We start from the raw sequence: 22,261 nt of genomic DNA on the forward strand, positions 1-22,261 counted from the left end.
AAAGAGATCAGACTGGTGGTTACCAGAGGCAGAGGGAGGAAGACGAGAGAATTGGAGAAGGTGGTTAAAATGTACAAACATCCAGCTATAAGGTAAATAGGCACCCGGGATGTATTGTACAACATGTTGACTATAGCTAACACTGATGTATATGATATATAGGAAAGTTACTAAGACAATAAATCCTAAGAATCTAAAAATTCTGTTTGTATCTCCTTTCGTTTCTTTTTGTTGTATTTATATGAAATGATAGAAGTTAGCTACACATGTGCTAATCATTTCTCCATGTGTATAAATCAAACCATCCAGCTGTAAGCCTTGAACTTATATCGTCATGTTTGCCAACTATTTCTCAATAAAACTAAAAACAAAACAGCAGAAGAACCTGAGTTCATAGTAATATAGGTCTGAGAGTTACCAGAGGTTTGATAGAAGGAGAAAAATTTAAAAAAAGAGAAAAAGAAAAAAGAAAGTAGAATGGTGACTTCCAGGGATGGGGAAAGGTGACATGATGATAAATTTCTAACATTTTACACTTGTGCCATTATACTTAGGTTGAAAACAAACACAAAAATCTGTTTATTCCTTGCCTCTCAAGGTACATTCATCAGAGCTTTGATGGTTTTTCTTTCACCAAGAAACTAGAGAAAGTGTGTGGATATTTTACTCATATCCAAGGAAAATATGCATCATTTAAATATTATAAATCACTTGGAATGTTTTTGATTTATGAGGATAGAACCAATGTGCTTGACTTTGAAATATATGGCTCACTAGAAGGCATGAAGAGATTAGTTTCTTGCTATTGTTTTAACCTTTGATTATTGGTTTTGATTCTAAACAGAAACTTTAGTATCTCAGAAGGTAAAAAACAGAATAATTTTTTTTGTATAGTTTTCAGATCTTCCTTTACTCCTTTCATATCTTCTAATTGTTTGTTTTTCTAAATCTTCCACTTATACATGGAATACATAAACTGTGCTTCTTTTTATAAATATAAATCTATTAATTTATTCAAGACTGATTAACAATTTCCTACATACCTAGCATTCCATTAAGTGTTGAGGAAACAAAGATGAGTATCTTTTAGGTACTTAATGAAACCAATAAATGAAAAATTCTGTGTGTATGCTGAAAGTGTGAAATTGCATATAACATGGTAATGTTTTGAGATGATTTGTGGGAAATGGGACAAAGTCATGAATTCACAACTATCTATTCATATAACCAGGAATGTCCATGAATAAAACTTGAGATGAAAGATTTGTAAGTTTAACAAAGATATTGAACACAAAGTATTAGTAATATCAGTGAAAAGAAGCAAAAATTACTGTATAAAGCACATATAACTTTATGTGACTGATATCTAGTTGGGATATATGAACACAGAAGCTAATTATATCTTTATAATATATATAATAATAATATATATAGAGAAACCTTCTATACTAGAGACAGAATAGGAATATTTACAAGCCAAGAACAACGAGGAATTGATAAGCAATATTTTCTCAAATCTGAACTTGAAAATCCTGCCATTCACTATACTTCCTACCAAATTTGTATTTTTGCAATATTAGAATGTGAAAATAGAAAGCCCTATGATAAAATATAGAATTTATACTCTGCATTTGTAAGGCCCAAAGGCTAACACACAACAAAGTATTCTCTTCACATAAAAAAAAGGATAATATTACATAATACCTGTTTCTCCTGTGCATAAAATTCAATCATTGTGAGGGATATTTAGTCATTAACCAACTCAAGCTCTTATTTTATGGTCAGAGAAACTTAGATCTAGAAAATGAAAATAAATTTACCGAGATCACAGAACTGGGAAGTTGGGGAACCTAGCCTAGACTTCGGTTCTCCCACAATCATCATCCAGTGATCTTTCTCACATTGTTTATGTCAATGTACAAGCATCAAGAGCTATATTCTGCATCTGTCATGGATTTTTCCACTTCTTCATTTTTTTTTTCTCTCTTTTTTAAAAATCGATACTTTTCCCTTTTTGCAACTTTAAGAAACATGAGGTCAGACCTGATCTACCCAAATGTGTGTTTGCCTTCTCCCTTCTACAGGCCTCTGCAATCATTACAATCAAATATTTGAATCTTTTGGCCTAAGTTGTAATAAGAAACAGACCCAATAGGTCCAGCTGTCCCTCTGCCTATTGGTGATCCACCTATTTGCCTTGTAATTTCTTCTATGCACCTAGATATTTTTGTCCTTAATCCAATAGCTCGTTTGGAAATAACTTTTGTTACACTAAAGATAGACCCCAGGTTACAAAGAGGAAACACTAGCATGAGAAATTGCATTTGAGATTAAATAAATTACAAAACCAAATGGGACTTAGAGGTTATTTCATCTCTCCTTTGGCTGATATTCAAGAAAGCTCATGTCATTCATCCTTAAGTGTAATTTGTGTCAGCCATTTGCAGAGCTGGGAACAGAGGCAAGAACTTCTGCCTTTCTGTCTGATGATTTTAATGTAGAAGGAAATACATGGGGAAATGGTAAAGGAGAACTATTTGTCATCATGCTTTTAGGTTTTCTCACCCATGATCTCATTTGGCCATCCCTCCCCCACCAAAATGGTGAAGACTATATTACTATCTTTCCTTTACAAGTGAAGTCTATGTGTTCAGTCGGGTCTGTTTGCGACCCCGTAAACTATAGCTTGCCAGGTTCTGTCCATGGGATTTCCCAGGCAAGAAGAAGTAGGTTGCCATTCCTCCTCCAGGGGATCTTCCTGACCCAGGGACTAACTTTCACTTTCACGCACTGGAGAAGGAAATGGCAACCCACTCCAGTGTTCTTGCCTGGAGAGTCCCAGGGACAGGGGAGCTGCCGTCTATGGGGTCACACAGAGTCGGACACGACTGAAGCGACTTAGCAGCAGCAACAGCAGCAGCAGCGTCTTCTGCAGTGGCAGCCAGGTTCTTTACCACTAGCGCTGTGAGGAAGTTCTTCTACAAATGAAGAACCAAAGTTAAAACTTGAGCAGAAAGTCATATTGCTGGGAGATGAAATCTGATACCAGATTTGTCTGTTTAACATAAACACCATGGTAGATAAATTAAAGATTAAGTTGAAAAGCTATACACAGTTTTATGATGGCACATAGGCACAATTTCTTTATTGCTGATGAAATTAAAAAATGCCATTTTGAACAGTGATTATCCAAGTCATAAGACATGGTAGAAAAACCATGAATTTTAGTGTCAGGAAGATATATGTTCAAATTCTGACTTGTCTGCCTAGAATGTAGTGGCTCAACAAATGAATTATCATCATAATAATTATTGTTCTCTTTGTGTCTGAAAGTAAATGGTTTTCTAAGGAATACCATATCTTATAATAAATGTGTAGGAGAAAAGAGAAAGGTCCAAGTTCAGGACACACTCTTAAAGCATGTTTTCATTTCTTTTCCAATTATGCCTCCTTATTATTTCATCAGATGACAATGACTAGGACGAGTTATGTAAAATGATAAGCAACATCAAGAACAAAGAGTGGGTGTCAGAGCAAATCACAGATGTATCAGCAGATAAAAAATTACCATGTACAATGAGAACCTCATTATAAGTCTATTATGACTCCATTGTCTCATGCAATATTTGATCATGAAGTATAACAGCGAGAAGGGATTCCAGGGGTTACAAAGCCCAGCTACCTTATCCCATAGAGGAAACAGAGTTTGGAAATCAGTGACTTACTAATTATAAGCTTTGTGACAGAGTTGGAACTTGGATCCAGAGCCAGAATTTTGAGTGTAATAATTTTTTTTTTAATCTTCAAATATTGAAACTGGGCTTATTTGGGACTTCCTTGATGGTCTAGTCATTAGAATTCTGCATTTCCACTGCAGAGGGTGTGGGTTTGATCCCTGGTGAGGGAACTAAGATTTCAAGTGCCACAGGGCCAAAAAACCAACAAACTAATACCTGTTTAAAGACACACCTCCTTTGCTGATAGGGTTAATCTTTGTCATAAAGGACTATCAGTTATTATTTAGTTGTTAGATGTCAGAAATTATTTGGTTCTCAAACAGTATCATTTTATCTTCTGTTTTTCTCCAAAACAAAGCAGACCCATTCAGGAGTACATATGAAGAGCTCTGGGAAAAACTCTTCCAGCAATTATGAGGCACTCACCACTTACTCATTATCATTTTCTCCCCTCATTGGTAGAAAACAACACTAACTCTAATAAATGGAAAAATACAGAGCCTAAAGTCAAATTTTAGGTTTTATCTATATTTTTAGATTTTATCTAAATGAGACACCACATTGCTCTAAATAAGCAGATGATATAATTAGGAATACATGGTATATCCCATTTGCACAGTGGTAAACTGAGGCAAGTTTCCAGATCCAAGTCAAGGTAGTACCCAAGTTTTGTACAGTTTTGTTTGATAAAAATCTATTTTTCAAAATATTATGAATGTATGAAAATGTATGAAGTCCTTCACATATAAAGAGCAAGATAAGTATGTGTCACCAAGTTGTACAGAGTCTAACAAGGAGGTGAGAAAGTACATATTGACAATACTAAGTATTATCACAGAGATAGAGGCAGAGTGCCACAGGAACACAAAGGAAGAATACAAATCAGAGTTAGGTAATGGGGAGGGAAGCATCACAGAGAGAATGGTTCTTGTATTGAGTCTTAAAGCAAGTGCAGGGTTTATTAAGTGAAAAGAGGGAAAAAAAAAAAACACTGAAGAAAGAAGGTAACGAGCATGTGAGAAAAAGTAGATCTGAATCACTTGACTATTTCAATGAATCAACGGATAAATAGTCTGGTGAAGAAAGCTAGGACAAAGAATGTTTATTAGCAGATGAAGAGGGCCAAGCTTAGGAACGTAGGCAGGGCTACAATTTCAAAGCCCTTTGGTATTAAATGAATGAATTTAGATTTCATCCTGGAAGTTATATGGATTCATTAACAGATTTTACATGTGTATGCCAGCTCAAGATTGTGTTTTGCAAGATCACATTGGCAACCAAGTGGAAGATAGTTGGGAGTGGCTAGGATGGGGGTGGCTAGGTCTTCCCTGGTAGCTCAGCTGGTAAAGAATCCGCCTGCAATGCAGGAGACCCTGGTTCAATTCCTGGGTTGGGAAGATCCCCTGGAGACGGGATAGGCTACCCACTCCAGTATTCATGGTCTTCCCTGGTGGCTTAGATAGTAAAGAATCTGCCGGCAATGCAAGAGACCTGGGTTCGATCCCTGGGTTGGGAAGATCCCTTGAAGGAGGGCATGGAGTTCCAGTATTCTTACCTAGAGAATCCTCATGGACAGAGGAGCCTGGCAGGCAATAGCCCATGGGGTCACAAAGAGTTAGACACGACTGAGTGACTGAGCAACAAAGTTTGAGTCAGAGGGTCTGTGGAAATGGGTTGAATAGACAACTGAATGTATGTACAGGAGGGTGGACAGCAAATATTTGTAATGGGAAACTAGAGTCAAAGATAAAAGTGATAGTAAGAAAGTACCTGGTTGCTCAAATTTGTTCAGATACTTTGCATAAGTAAATTACACTCCAGTGTATGAAACCTTTTTATTATTGAACATTGAGCCAATCAGTACTCTATAGGAACTCTGGAGGTTGGAGGAAGAGCCATGGAAGTGCAAAGAGACAAAGGGCTTCAATGTTCAAAGTCAAGTCACACTAACCTTATGACACTGAGGGACCCTTAAAATAATTGAAGAGAAAGATGCTATTGGTACATGATTTCTGACCTTCATCAGAATGGTTTACATAACTACACCAAAGCACTTTGGGCCAAATGGAGGAATATGGACTGCCTCATAATGCAATTAGGTGGAGTCCCTTCCTGATGGCTCAGACGGTAAAGTGTCTGCCTACAATATGGGAAACCTGTGTTCGATCCTTGGGTCAGGAAGATCCTCTGGAGAAGGAAATGGCAACCTACTCCAGTACTCTTGCCTGGAAAATCCCATGGATGGAGGAACCTGGTAGGCTACAGTCTATGGGGTCGCAAAGAGTCGGACATGAATGAGTGACTAAGCTTTCACTTTCTACTAAACTGGTGGTATTTAGTCACTAAGTCACGTACAACTCTTTGTGGTAGTCCACCAGCCAGACTCCTCTGTTCATGGGATTTCCCAGGCAGGAATACCGGAGTGGGTTGCCATTTCCCTTTCCAGGGTATCTTCCCCGCCCAGGGATCGAACCTATGTCTTCTGATTGGCAGGCAGATTCTTTACCACTGAGCCCCCCTGGAAGCCCCCTTACTAAATAACCATGCTCAAAGATTGCTAACTCAGGCTGGATAGAAAGTGAGTGATGTGCTACATGGCACTGTCCTTAACTGTGGCCAAATACCATTCTCACAACATTTACAATAGATGTCAAAGTCGAAGAATGTAAACAGGCTGGATGACATTTTGGACTCACAGAGATCTTAATAAATGTGACTTAATAAGGGCGGGTTTTCATGCCCTGAACCTGGAGCTCTCAAATCATCTGCAAATACTCTTTGACTGAGTTGTGGCTCTCAACCCTGTCAACACATTAACTAAATGAATAACAAAATAGAAAAAGCTAGTGCATCTTCAAAGGTGAGTTTTCAGGCATTAAGTAGGAGTTCACACACGTGTCATAAGAGCATCTAAGAAATTAGAGCTATAAACTTTGAGAGAAATGTAATAACTGCAGGTCTTTAGAGACTTCAACGGTGTCAGTAGAATAGGAACAATGTTCTATTTGCTCGTAAGGATTAGAACTAGATTAAAAAGATAACTTTCTCCATTAATTTCTATGAAGAATTTGCCCAAAGTAGAGTGAATAATAGCATTGACTCTGGAACCAGATTTGTTCAGGTCTACTATTTTTAGGTTGTGTGACTGTAGGCAGATATATTTAGTCTTTCAGTATCATTTTCCTCACCTGAAAATGAGGATGATAGTAGGATCTAGCTTATAAGGTTACTGTCAGGATTTAATGAGTTAATGTATATAAAAGCACTGAGGAAAGTGCCTGGCACACAGAAATTGCTTTATGTGGGAATCCCTGGAAGCCCAGTGGTTAAGCCTTTGTGTTTCCAGTGCAGGCAATGTGGGTTCGTTCCCTGGTTGGGGAGCTAAGATCTCACATATCATGCAGCTAAAACAAAGACAAACAAAAAACAGAAAGAAGTTGTTTTACATGTTACCTACCATTGTTAATAGTCGTTACAGGAACACAGAGGGTCACCCTTCCCCCACCCCTCCCCTCCAAAGAAAAGATTAAATAGGAAAAGAGATTTAGAGAGGTACCCTTTGAGCACCTTTTAAAAATTTATGGATCATTCATGAGCCAATATCTAGAAGTTGGTAACAGCTCCCAAGCACTCTGATTGCTGACCCACACACACAACTCCCATCAGAGAGCATGAAAAGCAATTGCAAACAATAGCCTCCATCCTGGGACCTAGGAAAACTGTCTGCTTGGGTATCTGACAAGGTTAGGTACTTCTTTCATTTCTGAACTCATCTTCTTACCTTCATACTTTACATATTTGGTTTTCCATTCATGTCTCTGGCGTGTATGTGTCAGTGGCAATTCAAAATCTGTTTTTCTGGTTCACTGCCTTTCACTCTGGAGAAGGCAATGGCACCCCACTCCAGTACTCTTGCCTGGAAAATCCCATGGATGGAGGAGCCTGGGAGGCTGCAGTCCATGGGGTCGCTAAGAGTCAGACATGACTGACTTCACTTTCTCTTTTCACCTTCATGCATTGGAGAAGGAAATGGCAACCCACTCCAGTGTTCTTGCCTGGAGAATCCCAGGGACGGGGGAGCCTGGTGGGCTGCCGTCTATGGGGTCACACAGAATTGGACACAACTGAAGCGACTTAGCAGCAGCAGCCTTTCACTCTGACTCCAAGTGCTTACTGAGTGAGAAAGGGCACCATGAAGGCTTTACTTCAAAAAAATTCCCAGGCATAAAATTAAGTCCATAGAAGGAATTCCCTGGTGGCTTAGTAGTAAAGAATATGCCTGCCAATGCAGGAGACATGGGTTTGATCCCTGGTCTGATAAGATTCCCCCATGCTATGGAGCAACTAAGTCTGTGTACCAGAACTACTGAGCCTGTGCATTAAAGCCAGGGATCTGCAACTACTGAAGGCCCTCCCTAGAGCCTGTACTCCTCGACAAGAGAAGCCACAGCAATGAGAAGCTCACACATCACAAAGAAGAGTAGCCCTCTCACTGCAGCTTAGAGAAAGCCCATGTGCAGAAACAAAGATCCAGCTCAGCCCAAAACAATAAACAAATTAATTAAAATAAAAAAAATTAAGTCCATAGAACCAAAAGTACACAGCAAATAGATTTTCAAGGACAATGAAAACAGGCTTTTTTTGCATCTACGGAGGATAAGAACAACCTGGATATTTTGGTAGCTACTTAAGCAGCCTGACATTGCTTTTATATTACAGTTTGGAGTGCCTCATTCCACTGAGTTATCTACCCACTAATCTAACTAAAAAGAAAGTGAAGTTGCTCAGTAGTGTCTGACTCTTTGCAACCCCATGGACTGTAGCTTACCAGACTCCTCCATCCATGGGATTTCCCAGGCAAGAATACTGGATTGGGTTGCCATTTCCTTCTCTAGGGGATATTCCTGTCCCAGGGATCGAACCAGGGTCTCCTACATAGCAGACAGACACTTTACCGTCTGAGCCACCAGGGAATTCCAATCTAACTAAAATGCCTGGGTCAAATCTCTGAACCATATCCATCCATCATCCATCCCACTGTCTCTGAACTATACCTTTCTCCTGGACCATTACCACCAAACTGAGTTCCATGGAAGACTGGGGTCACAAGGTACTAATTCCTTGAAAAAATAAAATCTATAGACAAATGATGGAGAAATGGGTATACACTGCATACAATCAATAGTGCTCAGGTATTTAGTGTCTTAAAAAACTCCAGAACTCCTTTAGTAAAGAACCAGATTACCTGAGTTTAACCTAGTAGTTCCTGGTTTATTCTCTCAAAGAATTATTTTTAGTTTATAGCCCATTAATACTCAGTTCACTAGTATTTGGTGAAAGAGTTTGTGAGCTACTAATTTTGGCTGCTTTTCTTTGAACACCTACTCAGTACTAATTTATTCTCAAAAACAGCCCTTTAATTAGGGCGAACATATGTCCCAGTTTGTCTGTGACATTCCCAGTTCATTGCTATTGATCCAGTGTGATAACTCCTCTTCCCCCTTTTATATTCAAAAATGTTCTGATTCTGATGATCGATTATGTAGACAATCGACCTATAAAGGTGTCTATTATTACCACCTGCTTGCTCGCTTGGTTTATTTATGTATTTGTTACCTTTCTATAGTTTATCCTCCCAATTGTAGCTGGAATTAAGTGTTAAAATGTAAATTCGCTCATTTCATATCTCAGTTCATAATACTCCAATGGGTTCCTAGTCCTCTTGGAATTAAAGTCTCTTATCTGAGTCTTCCAAATCTATGGGCTTCAAAGACCTAATGAATTAGCTGCTGGCTATATCTCTGATGTCATTTTTTGTCACTCTTCTTTTTATCGAGTCTCATTGGGCCCCTTATCATTCGTAGAACAGATAAATTATGCTCTACCTCAGTGCCTTTTCACTTGCTGGTTTTCCCCTCTGTCTGGAAATCTTCTCCCCTTTCACCTGACTTGTTTCCTCATAGCTTTTAGTTTTCTGCTCACATTTCATTTCCTTTGATCAGCCTATCGAAAAATGCTTTCTTGTCTCTTTGTCTCCTTATCCTGCTGTGGTTTTTGTTTGTGTTACTATTGTTTGAGTTTTGTCTCTAACACTGCAGGTATGAACGCACTCCAAACCTCCACTGGACTATATAGGTCCTCTTTGCACACCATTTTTGTAATATTTAATGCTTCAACATAAATTAGCAACAGTTAAAAATGACTGCCCCCCTCCTTGCTCTGTTTTAGAACACTGACATTTTAAAAATAATCTGCTGATTTCATTAATCTCCCTCAGTTCTAGGTATTTTGATTGGTAAGTGTTCTCTTTTGACATGCATGCAGCGTTTTGAAACATATGGATTAAATCTATCAATACTTTCTTTGTTTCCTTGTTTTTCAAAATTGATCTGTAATCGAACCAGAATCACTTAGAAGCAGAGACTTTCTATATACCAGTACAGACTCCAAGTAAGGCAGGGAAGCACACTAAAGAAGGGAAGTGTTCCTTCAAGACCTTCAACAGGTATAGGGCACCTGTCACCTTTTGCTTTGTTCCTCATCAAGCCTTTTGGAAACTGCCCATTGCCCACCTGGCGGGGATTTCAATTTCCCTGTGGCCCCATCTCATCTACACAGGGGGACCTGACCCAATGTTTAGAAAGAAGGATAAATCATCCCCTATGGATGCAGTGAACAGCTCGGTTTCAGATAATGTTATAACCAGGAGACCAAAGTATCAAAGAAACTTCTTTCTACTGGGTTTCTTTCTATATCTCCACTCTGATTTACTGTCCCAAATTAAGCTCTTACTGTGATGTAGTAAAAATTGTGTTTATGATCTCTAGACATCATTCTAACACTGGCCTCCTCGGGATTAAAATCTTTCCCTTCCCCAGCAAACATTACCTAGTAGGATTTTGGTCCATTCCATTTAGTTCATCCTAGACTGATGCATATAAATACAAGAACAATAACAGACAAGGTAGATATAACTCTAGAAATAAATGCTATATTATTGAAGGTGTAGTCACCTTAAAATTTTCTTTAGAACAATTCCTGCTCATCACCCCGTGGTTTATCTTCTCTTTTATCACATCACAATTTGAGGAAGGCATAAAACTTTTTGCTTGGCTTCTACCTTCCCTCCCAGCTTTACAGTCCTTTTGACTTGTCCTGGACTATTGTCTTGTTATCAATCTCTGGAAATTTTCTTTTTTTTTTTAATAATTGTAATGCTTTATTACTGATGGTTATTTACATATTGTTTAAAGCACAATAAAAACTAAATTACAATACAAAAGTTCTCTTTAAGTAGAAGACACTGAACAATGCTGCTGCTAAGTCACTTCAGTTGTGTCCGACTCTGTGTGACCCCATAGACGGCAGCCCATCAGGCTCCCCCATCCCTGGGATTCTCCAGGCAAGAACACTGGAGTGGGTTGCCATTTCCTTCTCCAATGCATGAAAGTGAAAAGTCAAAGTGAAGTCGCTCAGTCGTGCCTGACCCTCAGCGACCCCATGGACTACAGCCCACCAGGCTCCTCTGACCATGGGATTTTCCAGGCAGGAGTACTGGAGTGGGGTGCCATTGCCTTCTCCTGACACTGAACAATGGGGCTGTATTAATCCTTGAGTATTTAGAAAAGACACAAACTACAAATTTTGCTGGAAACACCTTCCATAAGTTTTTAACTATCTCTTTATACTTTATCCAGGCCACCTGTTTGAAGAAATATCCAGCTATTATATTTTCAAAGGTTGAATTGTAGAAAAAAATAGAAAATGTGAATGAAAGGTAATATGGATTTTAAATCTGATTTTTAGTTTCAAAACTGGGTACTGAAAGTTCTTTTTCAGACAGCATAAAAGGCAAAATGAGACAGGTATGGAAAGCATTTCAAATTCATATATAAATTATACCAGGGTGGGCTTTTTTTTTTTTTTTTTAGTATTGGGGAAAAAATATCAAAGTTCATCATCTTCAAATGCAATAAACTATTTTGAAAATCCAGTTTGTTAAAAGAAATAACATCTTCAGCCTAATTGGTGAAAACCGAAAGTATCAAGCTATATTAAAACAAAAAATAAATAAAAGAAATAAAAAATTTAAACCATCACTTCAGTTCTGAGAGCTTTATATGACACTAGAGAAAATTATCATAAGTTAGGGTTGATTTATTTTCACTAGCCCTAAATTTAAAATTGTAATGTATTACTTCAGAATCCTTACATTTAACTGCATAATGATTCCAGTCTACAAATGAACATAGATTTTCCTCTGTTGCTATAAATAATTGAATTTGAAGTAGGGAATATATAAGCTAAACAGTCATTCACTGCTCGTGAAAAATCAGAACTGTTGATTGCTCGTCAGAGCACAGAAAAAAGGTGACAAGAATTTCATCTGGAGGTGGCATTTGTCTATCTATTAGCATTTATGTCACCTTCCTTAGTTACTCTGTGGTTTTGGCTTGTGCTACCGTAAACCTTGGATCAACCGACCAAAAACAAAAACAAAGACCTTTCATCCATAGTATTGAAAGAAACTCAATAAAATAAGATGTGTCTCATACTTAAGGAGAGCCATAAAAATCAAACTGTTATTTAAGTTTGAATGTAGGATTTTCTGTTAATTAATCAAAACTGTTGAGAGAATTAGTTCACCCTTTAATTGAGACTGTGAGAAGAGTAAACATATCAACATTAGTAGCTAGAAAGCTGCACTAAAGAAATTAATATATCAAAGGAAACATGACAGACAATTTGGTTTTTATCTCATTTGAGGCCAATATATGAGTATATAAGTCATAATCCACAAGGAGTGTTTAAGGGCAAAAGTATAGCTTCTTAGTATACAAAAGCTAGTGAGCATTTGAAAAATATTTGCATTCTAAAATTAAATAAAACCTTAGTAGCAGAGCTGTTTGTGAGTCTGGTGGTATGTGCTCAAGAAGAGCCTTATGCTGGCTCCAGAAGAACATTGCTCATCTAGGTGGTTATATACTGCAGCGCTGGTTGGAAGACAGATCACAACTGAAAAAGCCAAAGAAAAGCTTTCATTGACTTTAGCTTATCTTAGGGTTCTTGTTCTGGGAAATCTTCAGCTTCCATGTAAGAATGTTAGTCTGTGTATTCTAAAGAAACAGAAGCCTTCTTTTTGCCCCTGGTTGAGCTTTTCTTCTTTTCCGTCTGCACGGTGCTGAGCTGGATCTCCCTGATCAGCCCGTCAACATCAGGTGGGTTCTTCACCTGACAGCTGTGTGTCCGATTGTCATCAAACCGCAGCTTCCGGAGGAGGATGGAGACATCATACCATTCTGGGTTCCCATCCAGACCACTCAGTCCTTGAAACGCCCACTCATGGGTTTGAAGGGTTCCACATGGTGGTAGAAAGCAAACTGTTTAGGGCCTCCATATCAAGGTCAGGAATTTCAGGTCACCGCGAGAGCATCACCCACAGGGGCAAAGCAGGAGAAAGTGCGGTTTAGCCGAACATCTGTCCCATTGACAGCCTCCAGCACACCAGGAGTGTAAATTTCCACAGCTGCTATTGGCCAAAGAGCTGTGAACTGTGTGCCAAGGAGAAAAGCACAGCATGCGTAGGGTTCTTGCCATACATGAGGGAAACCCAGCCCTGGCCCCAGAGACCAGACCGGGCAGACTGAGCTCTCCAGCATCCCGCCAAGGCCTCTCCTGGTGGAGGGAGTGCCACTGCATTTTTCCGGAGAAAGGAGTCTGTCCCTCACCTGCGGGAACCTGAGCACCCGTGCCTGTCTGGAAATTTTCTTTTCTTCATCTTTATATCCTGGACCTTTATGAATACATTATTTGAGAAAAAGGACTATGTCTTAGCCATCATTTTACCTACAAAACACAGTATTTGAAAAGAAAAATGCTCAGTAAATGCTTACTAAATGAATAACAATAATGGCTACCATTTATTGAGCAATTATTATGTGCTAGGAACCAAACATATTACATGCTTTATCTCATTGGTTCTTATAAGAAGAATGAAGTAATCATTTCAAAATTCTTTTTTGGTATCCCTTTAGCACACGTGTGACTTGTTAGAATATGTGTATGCTTTTACATATCTTTCAATAATAAATACGTTACTTAGAGTAAATAAAGACTATTCAGGAGCTTCGCTGGTGGCTCAGTGGTAATGAATCCACCTGTCAATGCAGGAGACATGGGTTCTACCCCTGATCCGGGAAGATCCCAGACGCTGTGCAGCAACTAAATGCATGCACCACAACATTTGAGCCTGTGCCTTAGAGCCCAGGAACCACAAGCACTGAGCCCACTCATCTCAGCTCCTGAGGCCACTTGCCCTAGAGCCCACGCTCTGCAAAAGAGAAGCCACTGCAACGGGAAGCCTGCACACCGCAACAATGAGTAGCCCCTGCTCACCGCAACTAAACAAAGCCTGTGCATCAACGAAGACCCAACACAGCCCCCCACCCCAAAAATAATAAGAAGAAAAACATTCATTTATCCACTCAATTATTCACCAGACTAAATTAATTCATTCAAAATGAATTATTTATTTTGTGTCAGAAAATGGTAGTGGAGATACGAAATTAAGAGGTGTCACACTTCTGGTTACAATCTTGGCTAGAACCTTTCTGTGCCCCCAGCGCTCTCCCACTCCCACTGCCTTCAGAGCAAAGTTCCACCTTCTTTAGAAGATAAAAGAGACTTTTTTTTTTTCTGCCATTGCCTCTTCAACCTCATGTCTGGCTAGTCCACACCTCAAATCTTAGCAATAGCAAAACACTGCTTAGAGATCAGTCTGAAAAATGTTACGAGGGGACCTTCTGAGGTGCTAATACTGATTCTGTGTCTTGATCTAGGTGCTGCGTACATGGACACATGAGTGGATTCTGTTTATGAAAATGCATTGCCACATGTTTCTGTGGGAATATTATACTTCCATAAAGAGTTAAAACCAAAACAACCAAAAACCACCTCTTGCCATGCTGAAGTATTTGTCATTTCCTATCCCTAATGTGGCAGATTTTTCTCTTCCTTCTAGATTTTTACAAATGCTGCCACCTTCCTGAATCTCCACTGGCCTGTGCTATTAACCCTTTCCTATAGTTCTTCTGAAACTGCCTTGTCACAGCCTGTTTCTGTGATTCTTTGCCCCACAAGACCAAGTTCTTCAGCATTGTGTCTCCTGGTATTTAATGTAGCTCCAGGAGCCCAACAGGTTTAGTATAACGACAGAGTCACATAATTTCACTGGTGTAAAATGTTGTGTGCTAAGTCTCTTCAGTTGTGTCTGACTCTGTGTGACCCTTTGGACCGGACCATAGCCTGCCAGGCTCCTCTGTCCATGGGATACTCCAGGCGAAAGTATTGGAGTGGGTTGCCATGCCCTTCTCTAGAGGATCTTCCTGACTCAGGGATTGAACATGTGTCTCTCACAGCTCCTGCATTGACAGAGGGGTTCTTTACCACTAGTGCCACTTGGGAAGCCCCTTAGGTGATTTGTATCTTTATCACCTCCCCAAACAACAAAAACAATATTCAAAAGACTTTCCTGTACTTTTAGAATAACTATGCACATATATGGATGAAGTTGTTAAAGTTGGAACTTGAACTGGTAATTCCATAAGCTAAGCATACAGGGCTTCCTGGTGGCTCAGCGGTAAAGAATCTGCATACAATGCAGGAGACACAGGAGACGAGGGTTTGAGCCTTGGGTCAGAAAGACCCCTTGGAGGAGGGCATGGCAACCCACTCCGGTATTCTTGCCTGGAGAATCCCCTGGACAGAGAAGTCTGATGGGCTACCATGGGGTCACAAAGAGTCAGACATGACTGAAGCCACTGAGCGCACACACACACAAGCTAGGCATTCTTCTACTATTCCACATAGAGGCTGTTAAATAGCTTGTCCTTTGTGTTAAAACTAGATGCCTGGATTTAATCAATTCTTTCAGGGTTAACTATTTCCAGGAGATGGTTCCATGATTGGATAACAGCTACATTTCATCCCATGTATTAACTCTGGCCAATTAGCCATGGCTGTGTGCAATAATCTGAGTGAGAATGACTTTGAGACCAACCTAGGCTCAGTCAGTGACGGCATGACTGATGCCTGCCATGGATGCTGCGAGGTCAGGGATGGGCTACACCTTATCTGGATTCTAAACCATCATTTAGCTTAACAACAAGGTCATACCCAGATTATCTATCTGCAAGAGTTCTCAGAGCTAGTGGCATGTTAGTCTGTCTTCAACATCTGAGATGGTGATTCATTTTATACAATATTTCATAGGTGCTGGTTTTAGATAACAAGACCTCTTATTGCACCAAAGATGCTGAAGAATAATTCCTTCTCTGATCATATTTTGGAAGATGTAGTTTGGAAAATCACAAGCTTAGTGAACTTCTGTAGAGCTAGTTCTCAAACTATTCAGTGAATATTTATTAGATACCCCTTTGAAAAACATAAAATGATCCAGTAAATTGGGCACATTTTGTTTTAGCTTAACCCAAATGGATTATTGAGGGAGAAAAAGAGCTTTGGGACATATATTTTCTCCACTAGTTATTTAGTCTGTGTTACCCTAAAGATCATAAACTATGGCTTTGGTAAACACATATTGAACAAAAGCTAAATAAGTGTTACTTCAATTGTGTTTCTTTATAATGAAATTTGGGGTGTCTGATTTTTAGCATGCTGTGCTTTTGTTTTAGTTTTACAACATTTTATGTTGCTCAAGAAATTATGTGCTTTAAGTTAACTATTTATTATGGCTGTTTGTTGGTAGCATTGTTGATTGGTGATAATTTAAGAATTGTAAGTTATGAGGGACTATAGACTTATGAGAACTACAGTAGCCTCATTTTTTTTGTTGTTTAAATCACTCATCTTTTTGTTTTCCCTATCCCCTACATGAATCACAATAGATATTTATCTTCTTGAGGCAAAACAATATTCAAGTTAATAGCAGCAAAATTATCTCTGGGGAAACAGTATAATAAATGTTCTTGAATGTATAATAGCATAAACATAGAGTGAGAGAAGGTGGGTTTGAACTCTAATCCTTTTCACATGTCTGATAAAAAGTAGAGGGAAAAAAGGTAATCTTTCATTCCATTTTCTTTGCAAAAAATAAGCTACTAACTTCTGTACAAGTTGTATTACCACAGTTAAAATACATTTTAATTATAATTTTCATAAATGAATATACCACTCTACAATATTGGTAAAAATTGTATATTGAATTCCTGAAGGTCTGATGCTCATAAGCATTATCTAAAATGTAAGTTGAATGCTGAGTAGATCTCTTGTTCTTCATTTAAAATTTTGAATTGAAATTTAAATGTGATTTAATATGTCTGTGAGATGGGACCCAGAATACAATACTAACTTTCATTTAAATAATTTTTAATTCACTTTATGATTTTTATGCAAATCATTTCAGCTGTATAACAGTGAAGACTGGGGGGGGGAGGATATACAAGTTTTGACACATTTATTGAAAAAGTAGGTATTATGAAAGAGAGAGAGGATTATGTAAAGAGAATGGAATACAGTCACAAAATAATCATTTAACCTCTGTTTCCAGACAAGTGTCTAGCCAACAATTTTAAAATGTTAGTTTATAAAGGACAATCAAACTATTTCTTATATAGTTGGTATTCAGAAACATTGTTTCAAATGCTTAGATTCCTCATTAATCACATGAAGTGGACAATAAGCCACATATCCTGGAATGTGAAGTCAAGCGGGCCTTAGGAAGCATCACTATGAACAAAGCTACTGGAGGTGATGGAATTCCAGATGAACGATTTCAAATCCTAAAAGATGACGCTGTTAAAGTGCTGTACTCAATAAGCCAGCAAATTTGGAAAACACAGAGGTGGCCACAGGACTGGAAAAGGTCAGTTTTCATTCCAATCCCAAAGAAAGGCAGTGACAAAGAAAGGCAATGCCAAACTGCGGCACAATTGCACTCATCTCACATGCTAGCAAAATAATGCTCAAAATTCGCCAAGCCAGGCTTCAACAGTACATGAACCGTGAACAGCCAGATGTTCAGGCTGGATTTAGAAACGGCAGAGGAAGCAGAGATCAAATTGCCAACCTCTGTTTGAAATGTTGTTGCTCTCAAAAAAGCAAGAGAGTTCCAGAAAAACATCTACTTTTGCTTTATTGACTACACCAAAGCCTTTGACTGTGTGGATCACAACAAACTGTGAAAAATTCTAAAGGATAAGAGAATATCAGACCACCTGACCTGCTTCCTGAGAAATCTGTATGCAGGTCAAGAAGCAACAGTTAGAACTGGACACACAACAGCCTGGTTCCAAATCGGGAGAGGAGTACGTCAAGGCTATATATTATCACCCTGCTTATTTAACTTATATGTAGAGTATATCATGTGAAATGCCAGGCTGGATGAAGCACCAGCTGGAATCAAGATTGCCAGGAGAAATATCAATAACCTCAGATATACAGATGACACCACGCTTTCGGCAGAAAGTGAAGAAGAACTAAAGAGCCTCTTGATGAAAGTGGAAGAGGAGAGTGAAAAAGTTGGCTTAAAACTCAACATTCAAAAAACTAAGATCATGGCATCGAGCCCCATCACTTCATCACAAATAGATGGGGAAACAATGGAAAAAGTGAGAGACTGTTTTCTTTGGCTCCAAAATCACTGCAGATGGTGACTGCAGCCGTGAAATTAAAAGATGCTTGCTCCTTGGAAGAAAAGCTACGACTAACTTAGACAGCATATTAAAAAGCAGAGATATTACTTTGCCAACAAAGATCCATCTTGTCAAAGCCATGTTTTTTCCAGTAGTCATGTATAGATGTGAGAGTTGGACTAAAAAGAAAGCTGAGTGCCGAATAATTGATGCTTTTGAACTGTGGTGTTGGAGAAGACTCTTGAAAGTCCCTTGGACAACAAGGAAATCAAACCAGTCAATCTATGTACACCCGTGGTGGATTCATGTCAATGTATGGCAAAACCAATACAGAATTGTAAAGTAAAATAAAAAATAAATTAATTAATTAAAAAAATAAAGGAAATCAGTCCTGAATATTCATTGGAAGGACTGATATTGAACCTGAAGCTCCAATACTGTGGCCACCTGATGTGAAGAGTTGACTCATTGGAAAAGACCCTGATGCTGGGAAAGATTGAAGGTGGGAGGAGAAGGAGATGACAGAGGATGTGATGGTTTGATGGCATCGCTGACTCGATGGACATGAGTTTGAGTAAGCTCTGGGAGTTGGTGATGGACTGAGAAGCCTGGCGTCCAGGCGTCCAAGGGGTAGTAGAATAGGACACGACTGAGTGACTGAACTGAATCTAAGAAGAATAATGTGGCTTGCTCTCACTTCTTGTCAGACACTATACTGTATATTTTTCATACATTAATTTTTTTAGGCATTAGTATATTTGTTTCTATCCTTTAAAGGCCTAGAAACAGTTGTGGGACTGCAAAATACAGAGCCTAAGAATAGGCTTCAAATTCTTCCTTTTCTGTTTACTTGCTGTGTGACTTGGGCATGTGACTTAACTTCACTCTTCTTTAGCAAAATGACTGCCAATCTTGTAGGGTAATTTTTAGAATTTATAAATTAATATACATGACTTCCTTAGAAGTGGGTTTGGAAAACAGTAGAGTTCAACACACCTCAAGACAGTTATTAGGTCTTGCCCAGAATGACAATAAGAAGCATAGTTGGGATTTTATTGATTTGTCTGAATCTTGAACTCAGGCTTTTAACCAAAAAAAAAAAAAGAATTTTTATTTCATAATATTTTATCTATATGGGTACAGCAGATCATGGCATCTGGTCCCATCACTTCATGGGAAATAGATGGGGAAACAGTGGAAATAGTGTCAGACTTTATCTTTTGGGGCTCCAAAATCAGTGCAGATGGTGATTGCAGCCATGAAGTTAAAAGACGCTTACTCCTTGGAAGAAAAGTTATGACCAACCTAGATAGTATATTCAAAAGCAGAGACATTACTTTGCCAACTAAGGTCCATCTAGTCAAGGCTATGGTTTTTCCTGTGGTCATGTATGGATGTGAGAGTTGGACTGTGAAGAAGGCTGAGCGCCGAAGAATTGATGCTTTTGAACTGTGGTGTTGGAGAAGACTCTTGAGAGTCCCTTGGACTGCAAGGAGATCCAATCAGTCCATCCTAAAGGAGATCAGTCCTGGGTGTTCTTTGGAAGGAATGATGCTAAAGCTGAAACTCCAGTACTTTGGCCACCTCATGTGAAGAGTTGACTCATTGGAGAAGACCCTGATGCTGGGAGGGATTGGGGGCAGGAGGAGAAGGGGACGACTGAGGATGAGATGGCTGGATGACATCACTGACTTGATGGACATGAGTCTGAGTGAACTCCGGGAGTTGGTGATGGACAGGGAGGCCTAGTGTGCTGCGATTCATGGGGTCGCAAAGAGTTGGACATGACTGAGCGACTGAAATGAACTGAACTGAATATCTAGTGAAAGCTTTTTAAGTATGTTGGAACCTTTCAATAGGTACTTTCTGTCAGAAAATATTACTTCAATCAAACTTCCAAGAAATCGCCTTTCTGGGAAACAGCATGTTTTTTATCTTCAGCTGTTCTCTTAACTCCCCCCAACAAAATAAACTAGACTGATGACCACTTTTTTTTATTGCACAAAGAAACTGGTTCTCAGTGTTAGTTGCACATTAGAATTTCCTGGGATAGATTAAAAGAACAAGCTACCTTTGCCTGGACTCCCATGAGAATATTTAGTTCATCAAGGGTACGGTGGACATCTCCTCCTCTACTCCCCACCAGTGATTTTCATGAGTTGAGAACCATGGCTCATTTCATGGGAAGGTGTCAGGGGAATGGAAAAGGCCATTTTTTCCTCAGCAGACTAAGTGCCATGGTAACTTGTCCCTTTTCATTTCTTTGTTGTTGTTGTTCAGTTGCTAAGTAGTGTCCGACTCTTTGTGACCCCGTGAACTGCAGCATGCTGGGCTCCTCTGTCCTTCACTATCTCCTGGAGTTTGCTCAAGCTCATGTCCATTGAGTCAGTGATGCCTTTCAACCATCTCATCCTCAGTCGTCCCCTTCTCTTCCTGCCCTCAGTCTTTCCCAGCATCAGGGTCTTTTCCTGTGAGTTGGCTCTTCACATCAGGTGGCCAAAACATTGGAACTTCAGCATCAGTCCTTCCAATGAATATTCAGGGTTGATTTCCTTTAAGAATGACTGGTTTGATCTCCTTACTGTCCAAGGGACTCTCAAGAGTCTTCTCCAACACCACAGTTCAAAAGCAGCCATGAAATTAAAAGGTGCTTGCTCCTTGGAACAAAATGCTATGAAAAACCAAGACAGTGTATTAAACAGCAAAGACATCACTTTGCTGACAAAGGTCCGTATAGTCAAAGCTATGGTTTTTCCAGTAGTCATGTATGGATGTGATAGTTGGACCATAAAGAAGGCTGAGTGCCAAAGAATTGATACTTTTGAATTGATGCTTTTTATATCTTAAAGATACTTTAATAATTATCTGCCATGGAATGTCCAGGTTTAATCATTAGAGAAATTTTTATTTTATTTGAAGTTCCCAATAGATTTTCTTTTCCTTAAAGTAATCATTTTCGTTTCCTTGAAACTTAATGCCTTTTCCTCTGGGTCACCATTTTCCATGCCTCTGCAAAAGCAAATCTCTACTCTTACTTTCATACAAATTCTCCCCAAACATTTTAAGGGATATTGTTCACATCAAAGCCCCTAAAAACATCTGTTCCTCCTGCTCTCTTTGTAGCAGCCAGGCTCAGGAGCTATCCGGTCTGGCCCTTCACAGACAGACACCTCAAATCTGTGCTCTATGCTTTCAGGACAAAATTCAACTTTTCTATCATTCTTGGCCTCTGTGAATTTGCTTCTACCTCAGCTAACTATAGCATAGAGCATTCAAGTCATATTTTTTTCACATAAGACCATCAATAATTCCAATTCTCTTCTCAAAATATGAGCTCAAGATTTTCTAACAGGTACAGTCATCACCAAATGCGTAAGAAGTCATAAGTCAAAAGGGCAAGTAGTTTATAGTCAATTTTTTTTCATAGATGGCATACTATATATATAAAATAGCAGTAAGTAATTCTTTATTACTTCATAAAGGTGTTTACTAAAGAAAAATAGGAACAGACATTTCTCACGAGGGGTACACACTTGAAATGCACTTGGCAATAAGCAAATGAGAAACAGTAGATGTCATATAAGCATTGCATCCGATCACAAACACTAGTGACATAATTTAGATTAACCTTCTATATATTGAAAATTGCCAAAACTCTTGCTGTGCTATTTCTTTCAGAAAGCCGGCTGGTATGAAGTGTTTAATTATTTTAACTCCATCCTTTTGAAGGCCTGTTCCACTTTAGCTGAAGTTATGACAGTTTAGTTAGCTCTGTTATTTTAAAAAGAGAAGGCATAGTATATTCTCTTTCCGTCTCTCTCTTGCCTGCAGATACAGAATATTAGTATTTTTAGATAAAGTAAAATAGCTTTT

General features: G+C 38.9%; 1 protein-coding gene across 5 annotated transcripts in view; it reads right to left on the bottom strand.

Annotated features, from left to right (window-relative positions):
- SLC8A1 (solute carrier family 8 member A1) overlaps window positions 1-22,261 on the bottom strand; it is a 445,025-nt gene that overhangs the window by 421,056 nt on the left and 1,708 nt on the right. The window lies entirely within an intron of this gene.

The sequence above is a fragment of the Oryx dammah genome, unplaced genomic scaffold, assembly GCF_014754425.2.
Source record: "Oryx dammah isolate SB20612 unplaced genomic scaffold, SCBI_Odam_1.1 HiC_scaffold_25, whole genome shotgun sequence".
NCBI classification, from domain to species: domain Eukaryota; kingdom Metazoa; phylum Chordata; class Mammalia; order Artiodactyla; family Bovidae; genus Oryx; species Oryx dammah.